At 32.9% G+C, this 11,845-nt stretch overlaps 1 pseudogene; it reads right to left on the reverse strand.

The window, feature by feature from the left end:
• Positions 1-2,341: 2,341 nt before the first annotated feature.
• Positions 2,342-2,688, reverse strand: LOC102472311 (40S ribosomal protein S26-like; annotated as a pseudogene).
• Positions 2,689-11,845: the final 9,157 nt, after the last annotated feature.

Raw genomic sequence — 11,845 nt, forward strand, 5'->3', positions numbered from 1 at the left:
TATATATACTTCCTGAGATGTGTATGTGTGTGTGTGTATATATATTTATATATATATAAATATATATACTGCCTGAGATATTCCATAAATGATGGTTATTTATTATAAATTTATTTTAGAGTTGTAACCTTATCTCATTGGGTTACATGTAAGACTTTTAAAAATAGAAATAAATACATACTCTGATTGTTCTAAATTGTAAATCTATATTTTGTCCTTTTTCTTTAAATATAAGACTTATTTGCTCCTAATCTGGAATGGATATTTAAGTGACTTTTGAGGGAACTAATTAGATCTGAAATAATCTAAATAAGAATTATTAAATAAAATTAAATAATAATCTAAATAAGAATGATTAATGAACCTTTTCCATGACTTAATTCTACAATGCCTCCTAAGGTTTTCACATTTGTCTTTCTTCCAAAATTCATGTTGACATTTAATCACCAGTCCAACAGAATTAATATTAGAGCCTTTAGACCTAATCAGATCTTCAGGACTATACCATCATGAATTGATAAATGCTTGTGAAAGAGCTTGATGGGGTGAGTTCACCTATTCTGTCTCTTCCACTATGCCAGGAAGCAACAATGAGTCACTCTTTTGGAAGAAGTGGTGTCCCAGCCTGCTGGCCCTTTGATGTGAGACTTCCCAGCCTCTAGAACTGTGAGCAATAGATTTATGTGCTTTTAATTTACCCAACCTATGACATTTATTACAGCAGCACAAACAGATTAAGACTGTACCCAAGATTAATTAATTTGGAAATTATTCACAGAAGAAAGGAAAAGTAAAGTTTTTCTGCATGTCTTATTTATCCACATCAAAATTCTGTGACCTTATAAATTGCCTTTAAAAAAATTACTCTAGAGTTTGTTACAAAATTAACCTTTATTTTTTCAACCTTTTAACCTTCCAAAGCTGACTATATTATTCCAACTATATCTCTGAAAAATTGGAAGTATAGCATTGACAAGAATTTTCTATAAAGGAGAACCTTTTACAGTAATGACTAGGACACTGCAGAGGGCATTTTGCAACTAGGAGTTACACTCAAAAATGTAAGACAACCTCATAATTAAGAAGTTTAAAAACATCTAAAAAAAGTTAGAGAAAATTCATCATTGTTACATTGTTGATTGTCTTAATCTTATGCTTTTAAGCATCTTTCTAAAGTTGTCACTTCTTTTTTTGTCTGTGCATTATAAATACCTTATCCCAGTGTTTCTTCCCTTCCAACTGATGATTCTATTTCATTTCTTTGGTATTTAACCTGAATCTTTGCAAAATATTCAACCTACATATGTGTTACAATATATTTATATTATATATAACACGCATCCAATATTATGTTCATATATACATACATACAATATTTTGAATTTGTAATATATAAAGAATGAATTATGAGAAAGGAAAAATTATTAAAATAATATTATATAGTTTTAAAATGTGGAAAAATATCTAACATTTTTTTAGATATTTGAGATTAGAAGAGAAGAAATTATTTAAACAATAGCAAATGTGTTTAGACAACTCTAATGCCATAGCAAATTTAAAAATAGATTGTGTCAATTTGTTGATTAAATTGTTAAAGTATAAAAACTCACATTTTGATTTAAGACCAACTGTATATATGAGTAAGATATATTGACAATGATTAGGTATGAGGTACCATCTTCAAATGATACTGAATTGAACACCAACACAAATTAAATTTATTCTACAAAAGTGGAATATTTTCTGTAATTTAAGTTTATTCTCCAGTACAAAATGTAATACATTTCTAAATAGTTTACTTTTTGCATTCATATATCAAGACAAAGAAATACCACATTAGCGTGATCACTATACTATCTTAGATGATTGATAATTTAAAATGTATTTTTCTGTACTTCCAAATATTATATAATGAGCATATACTACTTTTAAAATCACAATAATATGTTATTCTTAGACTGTATTTTTACAAAAATTTTGAAAGAATGTTCTCTCCTTCAAAGTGTTACTGAAAAGGCCAGAATGGTAGTACAGGAACTTCTTGTCTTTTTTACATTTCATCACACCAGTGTGTTTCTTTTTAGCTCTTTCCTGGAATATAGATATGTTTTGAGTGTTTTTGTGTCTATATGTGCATCCTCATTGTTTTAGTCCCTTAAACAAGGAGTTTAGTAAAGAGCAATACAAACAAAATGAAGACAATTTCAAATTTCCAAACAATCTAGATCATACATTATTATTTTATTTTATTATTATTATTATTATTATTTTTTAATGTATAATCTGTGTTTTATTTTTCCCAGAGGACAGACAATTCTTCTGTCCTTAAGGACTCGGCTCATTATAGGGGCTTTGGTGGAGGACGAGGGGCAGCACCCACAGGTCTAAATCGGAATGGGGGTGTTTGGTCCTTGTGAGCTTCATGAGATCGGTTCCTGACTACCTCGCTATGAATGGTGCAACTCACACAGTAATGTAGCTTCACATACAGCTTGGGGAGCACATAGGCATTGAAGACATTTGCTTCAGAGATGTCCCTGACGGCTGCAGCCTCTCTATGTTTCATATGACTAACTTCTTAATAGCTTTGTTCTTGGGCACACATCGGGTGCAGTTCATGCAGCAAATAGGCTGAACACGGCCATAGCCCTTTTGGGCACAGCTATTGTTCCTTCTTTTCTTCGTCATCTTGGAAGCGAGGCCGTGAGAAAAAGGTATTATTTTATTTTAATTGAAATTTCTACTACATTATATGAATGACATCACTGACTATATTTGTAAATATAAGGCTCAAGTTTCATATTGTTTCTGTCAGTAAGCAAGATAAGTGCAAATTTTGCATAAATATATCTCTATATAATTGGCATGAAGGTATGCCAAAATCATATATGCTATTTGATATAATTATTCTTTTAAATTTACAATAGGAAGAATTGAGATTGGGATTGACCAATCTCTTCATGAAAATTTAGATGCAAATCCTTGATATAAACAAGTCAAAATTTTTTTTCATGTTTTTCTCCACATTAGAATAAATTTCCCTGGGTCACCCTGCCCACCAAGAGACTTGAGCCTGGTCTCAGCAGGCCTCCTCTTGGGAGTTCATCCATGAGGCTGGGAGTAACTTTGAAACTTCAAGCATCTGGCACCCTGTGCTCTAGTGGCCCAAGCTTACTCCGCCCACTGGGAGACTTGAGGCTGGTCTTGGCAAGCCTCCTCTCATGAGTCCACCTACAAGCCCTGGGAGTAACTATGGAAATTTTGGCACACCTTGTGCATAGCATTGTCTTACTCAATCCTCTTCACTAAGTTATATCCCGTTAGCTTGCTACCACCTCATCAAGAGCTGAACATTTGATAGAGAAGCCAAGCACCTCAAGTTACCTATAACTGCTCTGATCCGGAAGACACAGACCTCGATAGGAATATGCCTGGGAACTAAGAGTGATATTTCCTCTTCCAATACTACTCCAATAAATAGAAAAAGTGAATACTGCATCAGATGGCCAAAACCCAGTGTAAATCTGAAAGAAACATGAGAAAACAAGGAGTTAACAGTTCCTCAGGCAAGTGTATTATCCCCTCACAAACAATGTACAGCACAGAGAAATACACAGAAATGTTAGAAAAAGAATTCCAAATATTCATAGTGACAAAACCCAATGAGATTTAAAAGAAAACAGACAATTGGTTCCAGGAAATGAGAAAATCATTTCAGGACATGAGAGAAGAATTTTGTAAAGAAATAGACATCCTAAAAAAAGAATCAAAGAAGACACCTGAAAATGAAGACTACAATACAAGAAGTTAAAATCTCCCTAGAGAGTACTAACAGCAGATTGAACCATGCAGAAAAATTTTTGACCTTGAAGACAAAGTCTCCAACATAGACCAAACTACCAAGAAGAATGAAAAAAACAACCAAACAAAAATGAGGACAACATGTGAGAAATTCTACACACATGAAACATCCAAATATTCATATAAAGGGTATTCCAGAAAATAAAGATACATGGAAAATCTCTTTCATGTAATAATACCTGAAAATTTTCCAAATGTAGAGAAACATGAAGGAATGCATATCAAGAAATAAAAAGGGTACAAATAAAATGAATACAAAAATATCCCAAGGTACATCATAGCCAGATAGGTAAAAATTAAAGACAACATTCTAAAATTGTCAAGGAAGAAACATCCGGTTACTTATAAAGTCTATCCCATGAGGATAATGTCAAAATTTTCAACTGAAACAGTGCAGGGAAGGAAAGACTGAGAAAGATGTATTCAAAACATTAAAAGAATAACAATTTCAACCAAGATTACTACATCCAGCAAGATTATCCTTCAAATGGCAAGAACAAATAAAAGATGAAAAAAGAGACATACAAAGACATTGTGTAATACTAAAAGGACTTGTTAACCAAGAAGATATAACACTTGTAAATATCTATGCACTCAACACTGGAGCATAGAAACTAATGATAATAAACAAATGTTTGTAACCTATGGGACATAGCAAAAGCAGTTATAAGAGGGAAGTTTATAGCAATTAGTGCCCACAAGAAAAAAGCAGAAAGGTGGCAAATAAACTACCTAATGATACATCTCAGTGAACTGGAAAAACAGCAATAGAAAAACAAACAAAAAAATTCCAGGAGAAAAGAAATAACAAAGATTTTGATGTAAATAAATAAAATAGAGAACAAAAGAACTATGCAGAAAAGAAATGAAACTAAAAGCTGGTTCTTTGAGAAGATACACAAAATTGACACACCATTAGCTAGATTAATCAAGAAGAACAGAGAAAGGAACCAGAACATAAATCAAGTCAGCAAGACAACAGGCATTTTTACAATGGACATAACAGAAATACAAAAAACATCAGAGAATACTGTGCGTGATTTTATGCCAACAAACAAGAAAACCTATGAGATGGATAAATATCTGGACACATGCAGCTTACCAAGATTGAACCAGGAAGAAATGGAAAGTCCGAATGAATCCATAACAAGAAATAAGGTGGTTGAATCAGTAATAAATACTCTCCCAAGAAGGAAGTTTCCAAGTCCTGGTGGCTTTACGTCTAAAGTCTACAAAACTTTTAAAGAACTAACCCCAATTTTCCTTAAACTATTTCTAAAAATTCAAAAGGAAAAAACACTTCCAAATTTGTTCTTTGTAGCTTCCATCATTTTAATTCCAAAACCAGACAAATAAATGACAGAAAAGGAAAACTTTGCTCCAAACTCCCTGATAAATATGGATGCAAAAATTCTCAACAATATACTAGCAAATCATTTTCAACAACATATTAAAAAGATAATATACACCATGACCAAGTAGGCTTTATTCTAGGGATGAAAGGATGGTTCAACATATGCAAAAAATAGATGTAATACATCACATTAACAAAAGAGAAGATAAAAATTATATGATTATTTTAAACAATTGAGGAAAAAAAGCATTCAATAAAATACAACATCCCTTCATGATTAACACTCTCAGCATAATCAGCATAGGAGGGACATTCGTCAACCTAGATAAAACCATCTATGAACAACCCATAGCCAAATCATACTGAATGGGGAAAATCTGAAAGTTTTTCCACTCAAAAGTGGAACAAAACAAAGCCACCCACTTTCTCTACTCCTTTTTAACATAGTACTGATAGGTCTAGCCAATGAAATTAGAGCGTCAAACGAAAGGCAACCAAGTAGAAAATGAAGAGGTGATATTATTTCTATTTATAGAAAATATGATGCTATACCTAGAGAATTAAAAAGAATATTTGTAGATAATATGGTGCTATACATAGAGAATTCAAAAGAATCCACAAAAAGCTCCTGGAAGTGGTGAATGAATATGGTACTGTGGCAGGATACAAAATCAACATACTATCAAAAATCAATAGCATTTTATACACCAACAATAGACAAACTGGGGCAATAGAATAAAGCAATCTCACTTACAATAGACACAAGACTAATAAGATATCTAGGAATAAACTTTACCAAAGATGCCAAAGATCTTTAGAAGGAAAACTATGAAACGCTTGAAAAATAAATGCAAATAATACAAAAAAGTGGAAAAACATCCCATGTTCCTGGCTTGGAAAAATTAATAGAATCAAAATATCAATCCTATCCAAATTAATCTATGAATTTAATGCAATCCAAATCAAACTGTGAAAGATATTCCCTCACAGAAGTAGAAAAACGCAATCATAAAAATTATCTGGAATCATAAAAAGTTCCATATTGCCAAAGCAATGTTGTACATGGGGAATAAAGTAGGAGGCATCTCTACCAAACCTCAAATCATATTACAAAGATGTGTTAATTAAAACAGTATAGTATTGGCATGAAAACGAGTAGACTAGTGGAACAGAATTGAGATCCTCTGAATAAACTCCAAAACATACAACCAATTGGTCCTTGACAGAGGACACAAGACAATCCAATGGAGAAAAGAAAATCTCTTCAGCAAATGGTGCAGGGGAAACATGATTTCCACCTGCAGAAGAATGAAACTGAAACTTAATATCTCACCACTAACAAAAATCAACTCAAAATGGATTGAGGATCTAAACATAAAACCATTAATTATAAAAATACTGGTGAAAAACACAGGGAAATGCGTGGAGACCTTGGAGTAGGCAAAGACTTCTTAAAGAAAATAGTCTCAAAAATAGATAAATGGAACTATATTAGACTGAAAAGCTTCTGCACAGCAAAGGAAATAATTAAAGTGAGAATACAACCCTCAGAGTGGGAGAATACATTTATGAACTATATCTCAGTTAAGTGAACAATAACCAGAATATACAGGGAATTGAAACAGCTTACCCACAAATAAATAATCAATACAATTAAAAGATGGAAAATTAGTTGAACAGACAATTCTCTGAAGAAGACATATGAACAGCCAAAAAGCACATAAAAGTATACTTGACATCTCTTATCATAAGAGAAATGCAAATCAAAAGCACAATGAGATACTATTTTATCCCAGTCAGAATGGCTAAAATTTAAAAATAATAATAATAATAATGATAAGTGCTGGCATAGCTGTGGTAAAAAAGGAATTATCCTATACATTTGGTAGGAATGGAAATTAGTACAACCAATTTGTAGAAAAATAAGGCAGTTCCTCAGAAACTTATAAATAAAAGTATCATATGACCCAGTTATTCCACTGTTAGGTATTTACCCAAAGAATAGAAAAACGCTCGGTTGGAAAAACAGTTACACATCCTTATCTATTGTGGCATCATTTAAATTAGTAGGACATGGGATGAATCCAAATATCCAAAAGCAGGTGATTGGACTGAAAAAAAATGTATCTGATGTATTCTATGGAATAATACTCAGTCATTGGAAAAACAAAAAATGAGTACCTGACATTTGATACAAAGTAGAATATGGAAGACTTAATGCTAGGGGAAGCAAACCAGAGTATGAAAGACAGATTTTGTATGTCACCACTCAATATATACTAATTGACTGCACTCTATAGCAGAAACTAAAAGTTTGAAAGGTATAGCAGCAGGGAGGGCATGGTAGATACTAGAAATAATGAGGTGGGTAACAGAGGGAATGAGGAAGAGAAACGAATGAAAGAAATCTATTTAAATGACAAAAAAATGAAGAACTATTTGTTGATCATAATGTGTATAGTCATTTCTTTATCTTTATTGATATGCATTTTATTCACACTGAAAAAAGCAATGTTGTATACTGTAAAGATGAATAGGGATTAAATGTAAATCAAAATTTTTAAAAAATAATTAAAAAAAGAATAAATTGCCTAGTGGGTAAATCACCTAGATTGACTAAAAATCATTTAACTGTTCTCTCAGCTATTTTGAGATGTGTATCATACAAACAGTAATTTTTTTCAATTCCTGTTATTTGTATCCTGAGTGTTGGAGTGCATTTATTCATAGTCTTTAGATTATACTTTCTGTTTAAAGTAGAACATCTGTGTGTTACCACCCACCTACAACCACCCCTGCAATAAATGTGGCTTCTGGCAAGCGAACAAGAACAAACTGACACATCAGATATTCATAGCTGTAGGTGGGCCTAGGTCTCCCATCTGTGGTGCATGCCACTTACGGTCATTGACAAAGGTAATGTAGGTTGGAATAATATGTGCAAAGCAAAATGAAATAAAACTACCAAAAAGGTTTAACTTTGTGAGACTGTCATCCTTCCCCATTTTATTCTTTGAGTTCATTGCTTAATAACAATAAAATATACCTTGATACTGTGACACAAAAAGATTTTTCATAAAATTTATAAGTAAATATTGCTGCAATTTTAGCACAGTTATAAATATTTCATTTGCACATAACATGTTTTTTTTAAAGAGGGGTTAAGAAGTTATCTATATGTTTTTCGTTTTGTTTGGTTGGTTTTGTCTTAGAAACTTTCCTATTAGCCTGATACAGTTTGCAGTAATAGCTTCTAACTAGGAGCTTGTGAGGTTTTATTTCAGCATAGTTTATATAAAGACCTCTCTGTTCTAAGGCACCAGTTCAGACATCCCAGGTTGCTATTCAAATTATTTCATTTTGATTGTGATAACAAAGTTTATTAATTAGTTATATTGCTTTCTGATTATAAGAAATTTATCCTTTTTCTTTTTCTTTTTTTTTGAGAGATTTTTGCTATAGTTGTGCTCGCCAGAAAGAAAAGAGAGAGATAGAGAGATAGGAAGCGAGAAATCACCCCCACCCCCCCGAGGTGGGAGCATGGCCACGCCGCAATCCCTTCTCCTCCATTCTCCTCTCAGGATCCTGGGCACGCATGCACACGTGCCCAGCATGAGTTCAAGCCACCGCTCCGGGACTCGAACTGCAGTCAACTACATGGGAGTCCAGTGACATAGCCATTACGCTAACTGCTGGTCCCAAGAACTTTATCCTTTTAAAGAAAATTTTAATGCACAATATAACATTAGCCATTTCTATTATATATAAATGATCAAATCTGTCTAAGCTGTATTATATAGTTTAAGTTGAAATATTTCAATCTTATTTATTTTCAAGAAATAAATATTTACTCAAATGACATTTCTCCATTTTTATAAATAAGTGATTAAAATGTGTAAATGAAATAATATTTCATATTACATATAATTATTTTTTTCATATTTATGAAACGGGAACTTGGGACCAGCAGATAACATAATGGTTATGCCGCTGGACTCCCACATGGGCAACTATGGTTTAGATCCCAGACATGGAGACTTGAAAATCATACCAGTTGTATGTTTATGTGTGCCCAAAAATCCCAAGAGGAGAATGGAGGAGAAGGGACTGTGGCATGGCCATCGCCCCTAGGGGTGATTTCTCACCTTTGTCTGTCTTTCTCTGTCTCCTTGGCAAGTGCACATGACCTATAGCAAAAATCTCTCTCTCAAAGAAAAAAAAAAGGAAACAGAAAATGTCCTCATTTTTGACAATAATGTTATAATACCATAATAATTTTTGAGTGTGATAAGCTAGACCTGAAGCAAGTATATACTTTTTCTGAGATAGAGAACATGAAATAATTTTCTTTTCTCTGGCAAACTACAGCAACATGAGCATCCAAACATTTTTTAAATTAATTTTTGTTGTATAATTTGAATTAAATGAAATGCACATATTTTGAATACACAGTTTAGTGCTTTTTAGTAAATACATCCCTATGTAGTTATTATATAATAATAACAATCAAGATAATATTTTGGCTTCACAAAATGTTGCCTTATGTTACTCACTGTCAGTCACTCTCATTTTCCCAATCTCTGCATTATTGATTAGCAAAATAGATTAGTTTCACTATACTAAAATTTAATGTAAATTTAAATCTGGTTTTGATATCTCTTCTCTTTTGTTTTTTTTTTTGCTCTGGCACTTAAAAATGTATTTCATGTGGGACCAGCAGTTAGCGTAATGGCTAAGTTACTGAACTCCCATGTAGCCACCCTTGGTTCAAGTCCCGGACCTGGGGCTTAAACTCATGCCAGGCGCATGTGCCAAGATGGTGAGAGGAGAATGGAGGAGAATGGGTTGTGGTGTGGCCATCCTCCTGGGGGGTGATTTATCACTTTCCATCTCTTTATCTCTCTGTCTTTCTGGTGAACACATGCGCCCTATAGCAAAAACCTCTCCAAAAAAATGTATTTCATGTGTATTTTTATATGTTTTTGCATGTGTCATACATGTGATATAGTGGGTATTTTAAAAATATGTATCAATAGATGGTTCTCCAAAAGTACTGAGTAATATTCCATTACCAATATGTAGGAAATTTGTTTATACATTTACTTTTTAGTGAATACTTTTTCCAGCTTTTGTTTGTTGTGAATAAAATTTTTTTCTTTCTTTTTTTTTTTTTTTTTTTGAGAGGTTTTCACTATAGGGCGCGTACGCTCCCCAGACAGACAGACAGAAAGCGAGAACTCACAGAAAGCAAGAAATCACCCCCCAGGGGGAATAGTCACGCCACAATCCCTTCTCCTCCATTCTCCTCTTGGGATCTTGGGCACGCACGCACATGTGCCCAGCGTGAGTGTGAATAAAATTTCTATAAAAATACCTGTTTTCAGGTCTTTGTGGAGATTTATAAATTTCTTTTTGATGACTACCTGAAATCAAGCTCCTGGTTATGTAATAGTTTGTGCTTATTTTTTTAAAAAGCTAAACTTTTTACAAGTGTGTGTACTTTCTTACTTTCCTACCAGTAACGTATGAGATCTCAATTTATCTTCCTTCTAACACCTGGTAATACTCCTCTTATTGTAACACATTTTTAGTGCATCTGTACTGAGTATTTTGTGGCTCTAAGTTTAATTTTACTAACAAGTAATAATTTTAAGCATTTTGTTACTTGACTGTAAGACACATACATATAAATATTTTTATTCATAGAGTATCTATTTATATCTATTTTCTATTTAAATATATTTTTATTTTTTCTGGTTGTAGAAAGTTATTTTTACCTCGTTATAGACTGAATGTTTGTGTCTGACCCCAACATTCATATGTTGAAGGTCTCAGTCCCAATTTAATGGCATTAAGTGGGACCATTGGAAGGTTATTAACTTTAGATAAGGTTACAAGGGCAGAGTCTTGCTAATAGATACACATCATTATAAGAAGAAAAAGAAAGGCCAGAGCTCTCCCTCTGCACACTTTGAAGGAAGAGGTCATATGAACATACAGGGGCAGGAAGAGGGACCTCATCAAGACCCAAACGTGCTGGCACCCTGAGCTCAGACTTCCAGTCTCAGAAATGTAAGAAATGTTTGTTATTTAAACCATTCAGTGTATGATCTTGTCCATAGTAGTACTAAGATGCTTTTAGACTTCAATTATTTACATTTATGTAATCATATTATAGATAGTCCTTTTTGCCTGATTTGTGACTTTCATGTTTATTCAATCATATTCTTCAGAGAAAATATTAAAAAAAATTTGAAATCCAATTTATTTTTTATTTTATACTTAGTGTCTTTTGCTGGCTTAACAAAAAGTATCTACGTAAGTCAAATGTAAAAGCTTTCATTTCTGCTTTCTTCCATATATTTTCTATTTTAACTTTCATAGTTACTTATACACTGATTTTTATTTTTCAATTATGTACTGCTATCATACAAAAATAGAATAGATCTTTATTTTTGTCTTTTAGTTTTGCTATAGGGCATGTTCTGCTAGAGAAAGAAAGATTCTGGGCATGTACACAGATGTGTCAAGCATCGTCTTCTAGTTGCTAGATATGGGGGACACCTCATGGGATCCAGCACTTCAACCTCCATGCTAACCACTGGCCCAGTTTTTTATTTATTTATTTAT

The sequence above is a fragment of the Tupaia chinensis genome, unplaced genomic scaffold, assembly GCF_000334495.1.
Source record: "Tupaia chinensis unplaced genomic scaffold, TupChi_1.0 Scaffold000478_3, whole genome shotgun sequence".
Lineage (NCBI taxonomy): Eukaryota > Metazoa > Chordata > Mammalia > Scandentia > Tupaiidae > Tupaia > Tupaia belangeri.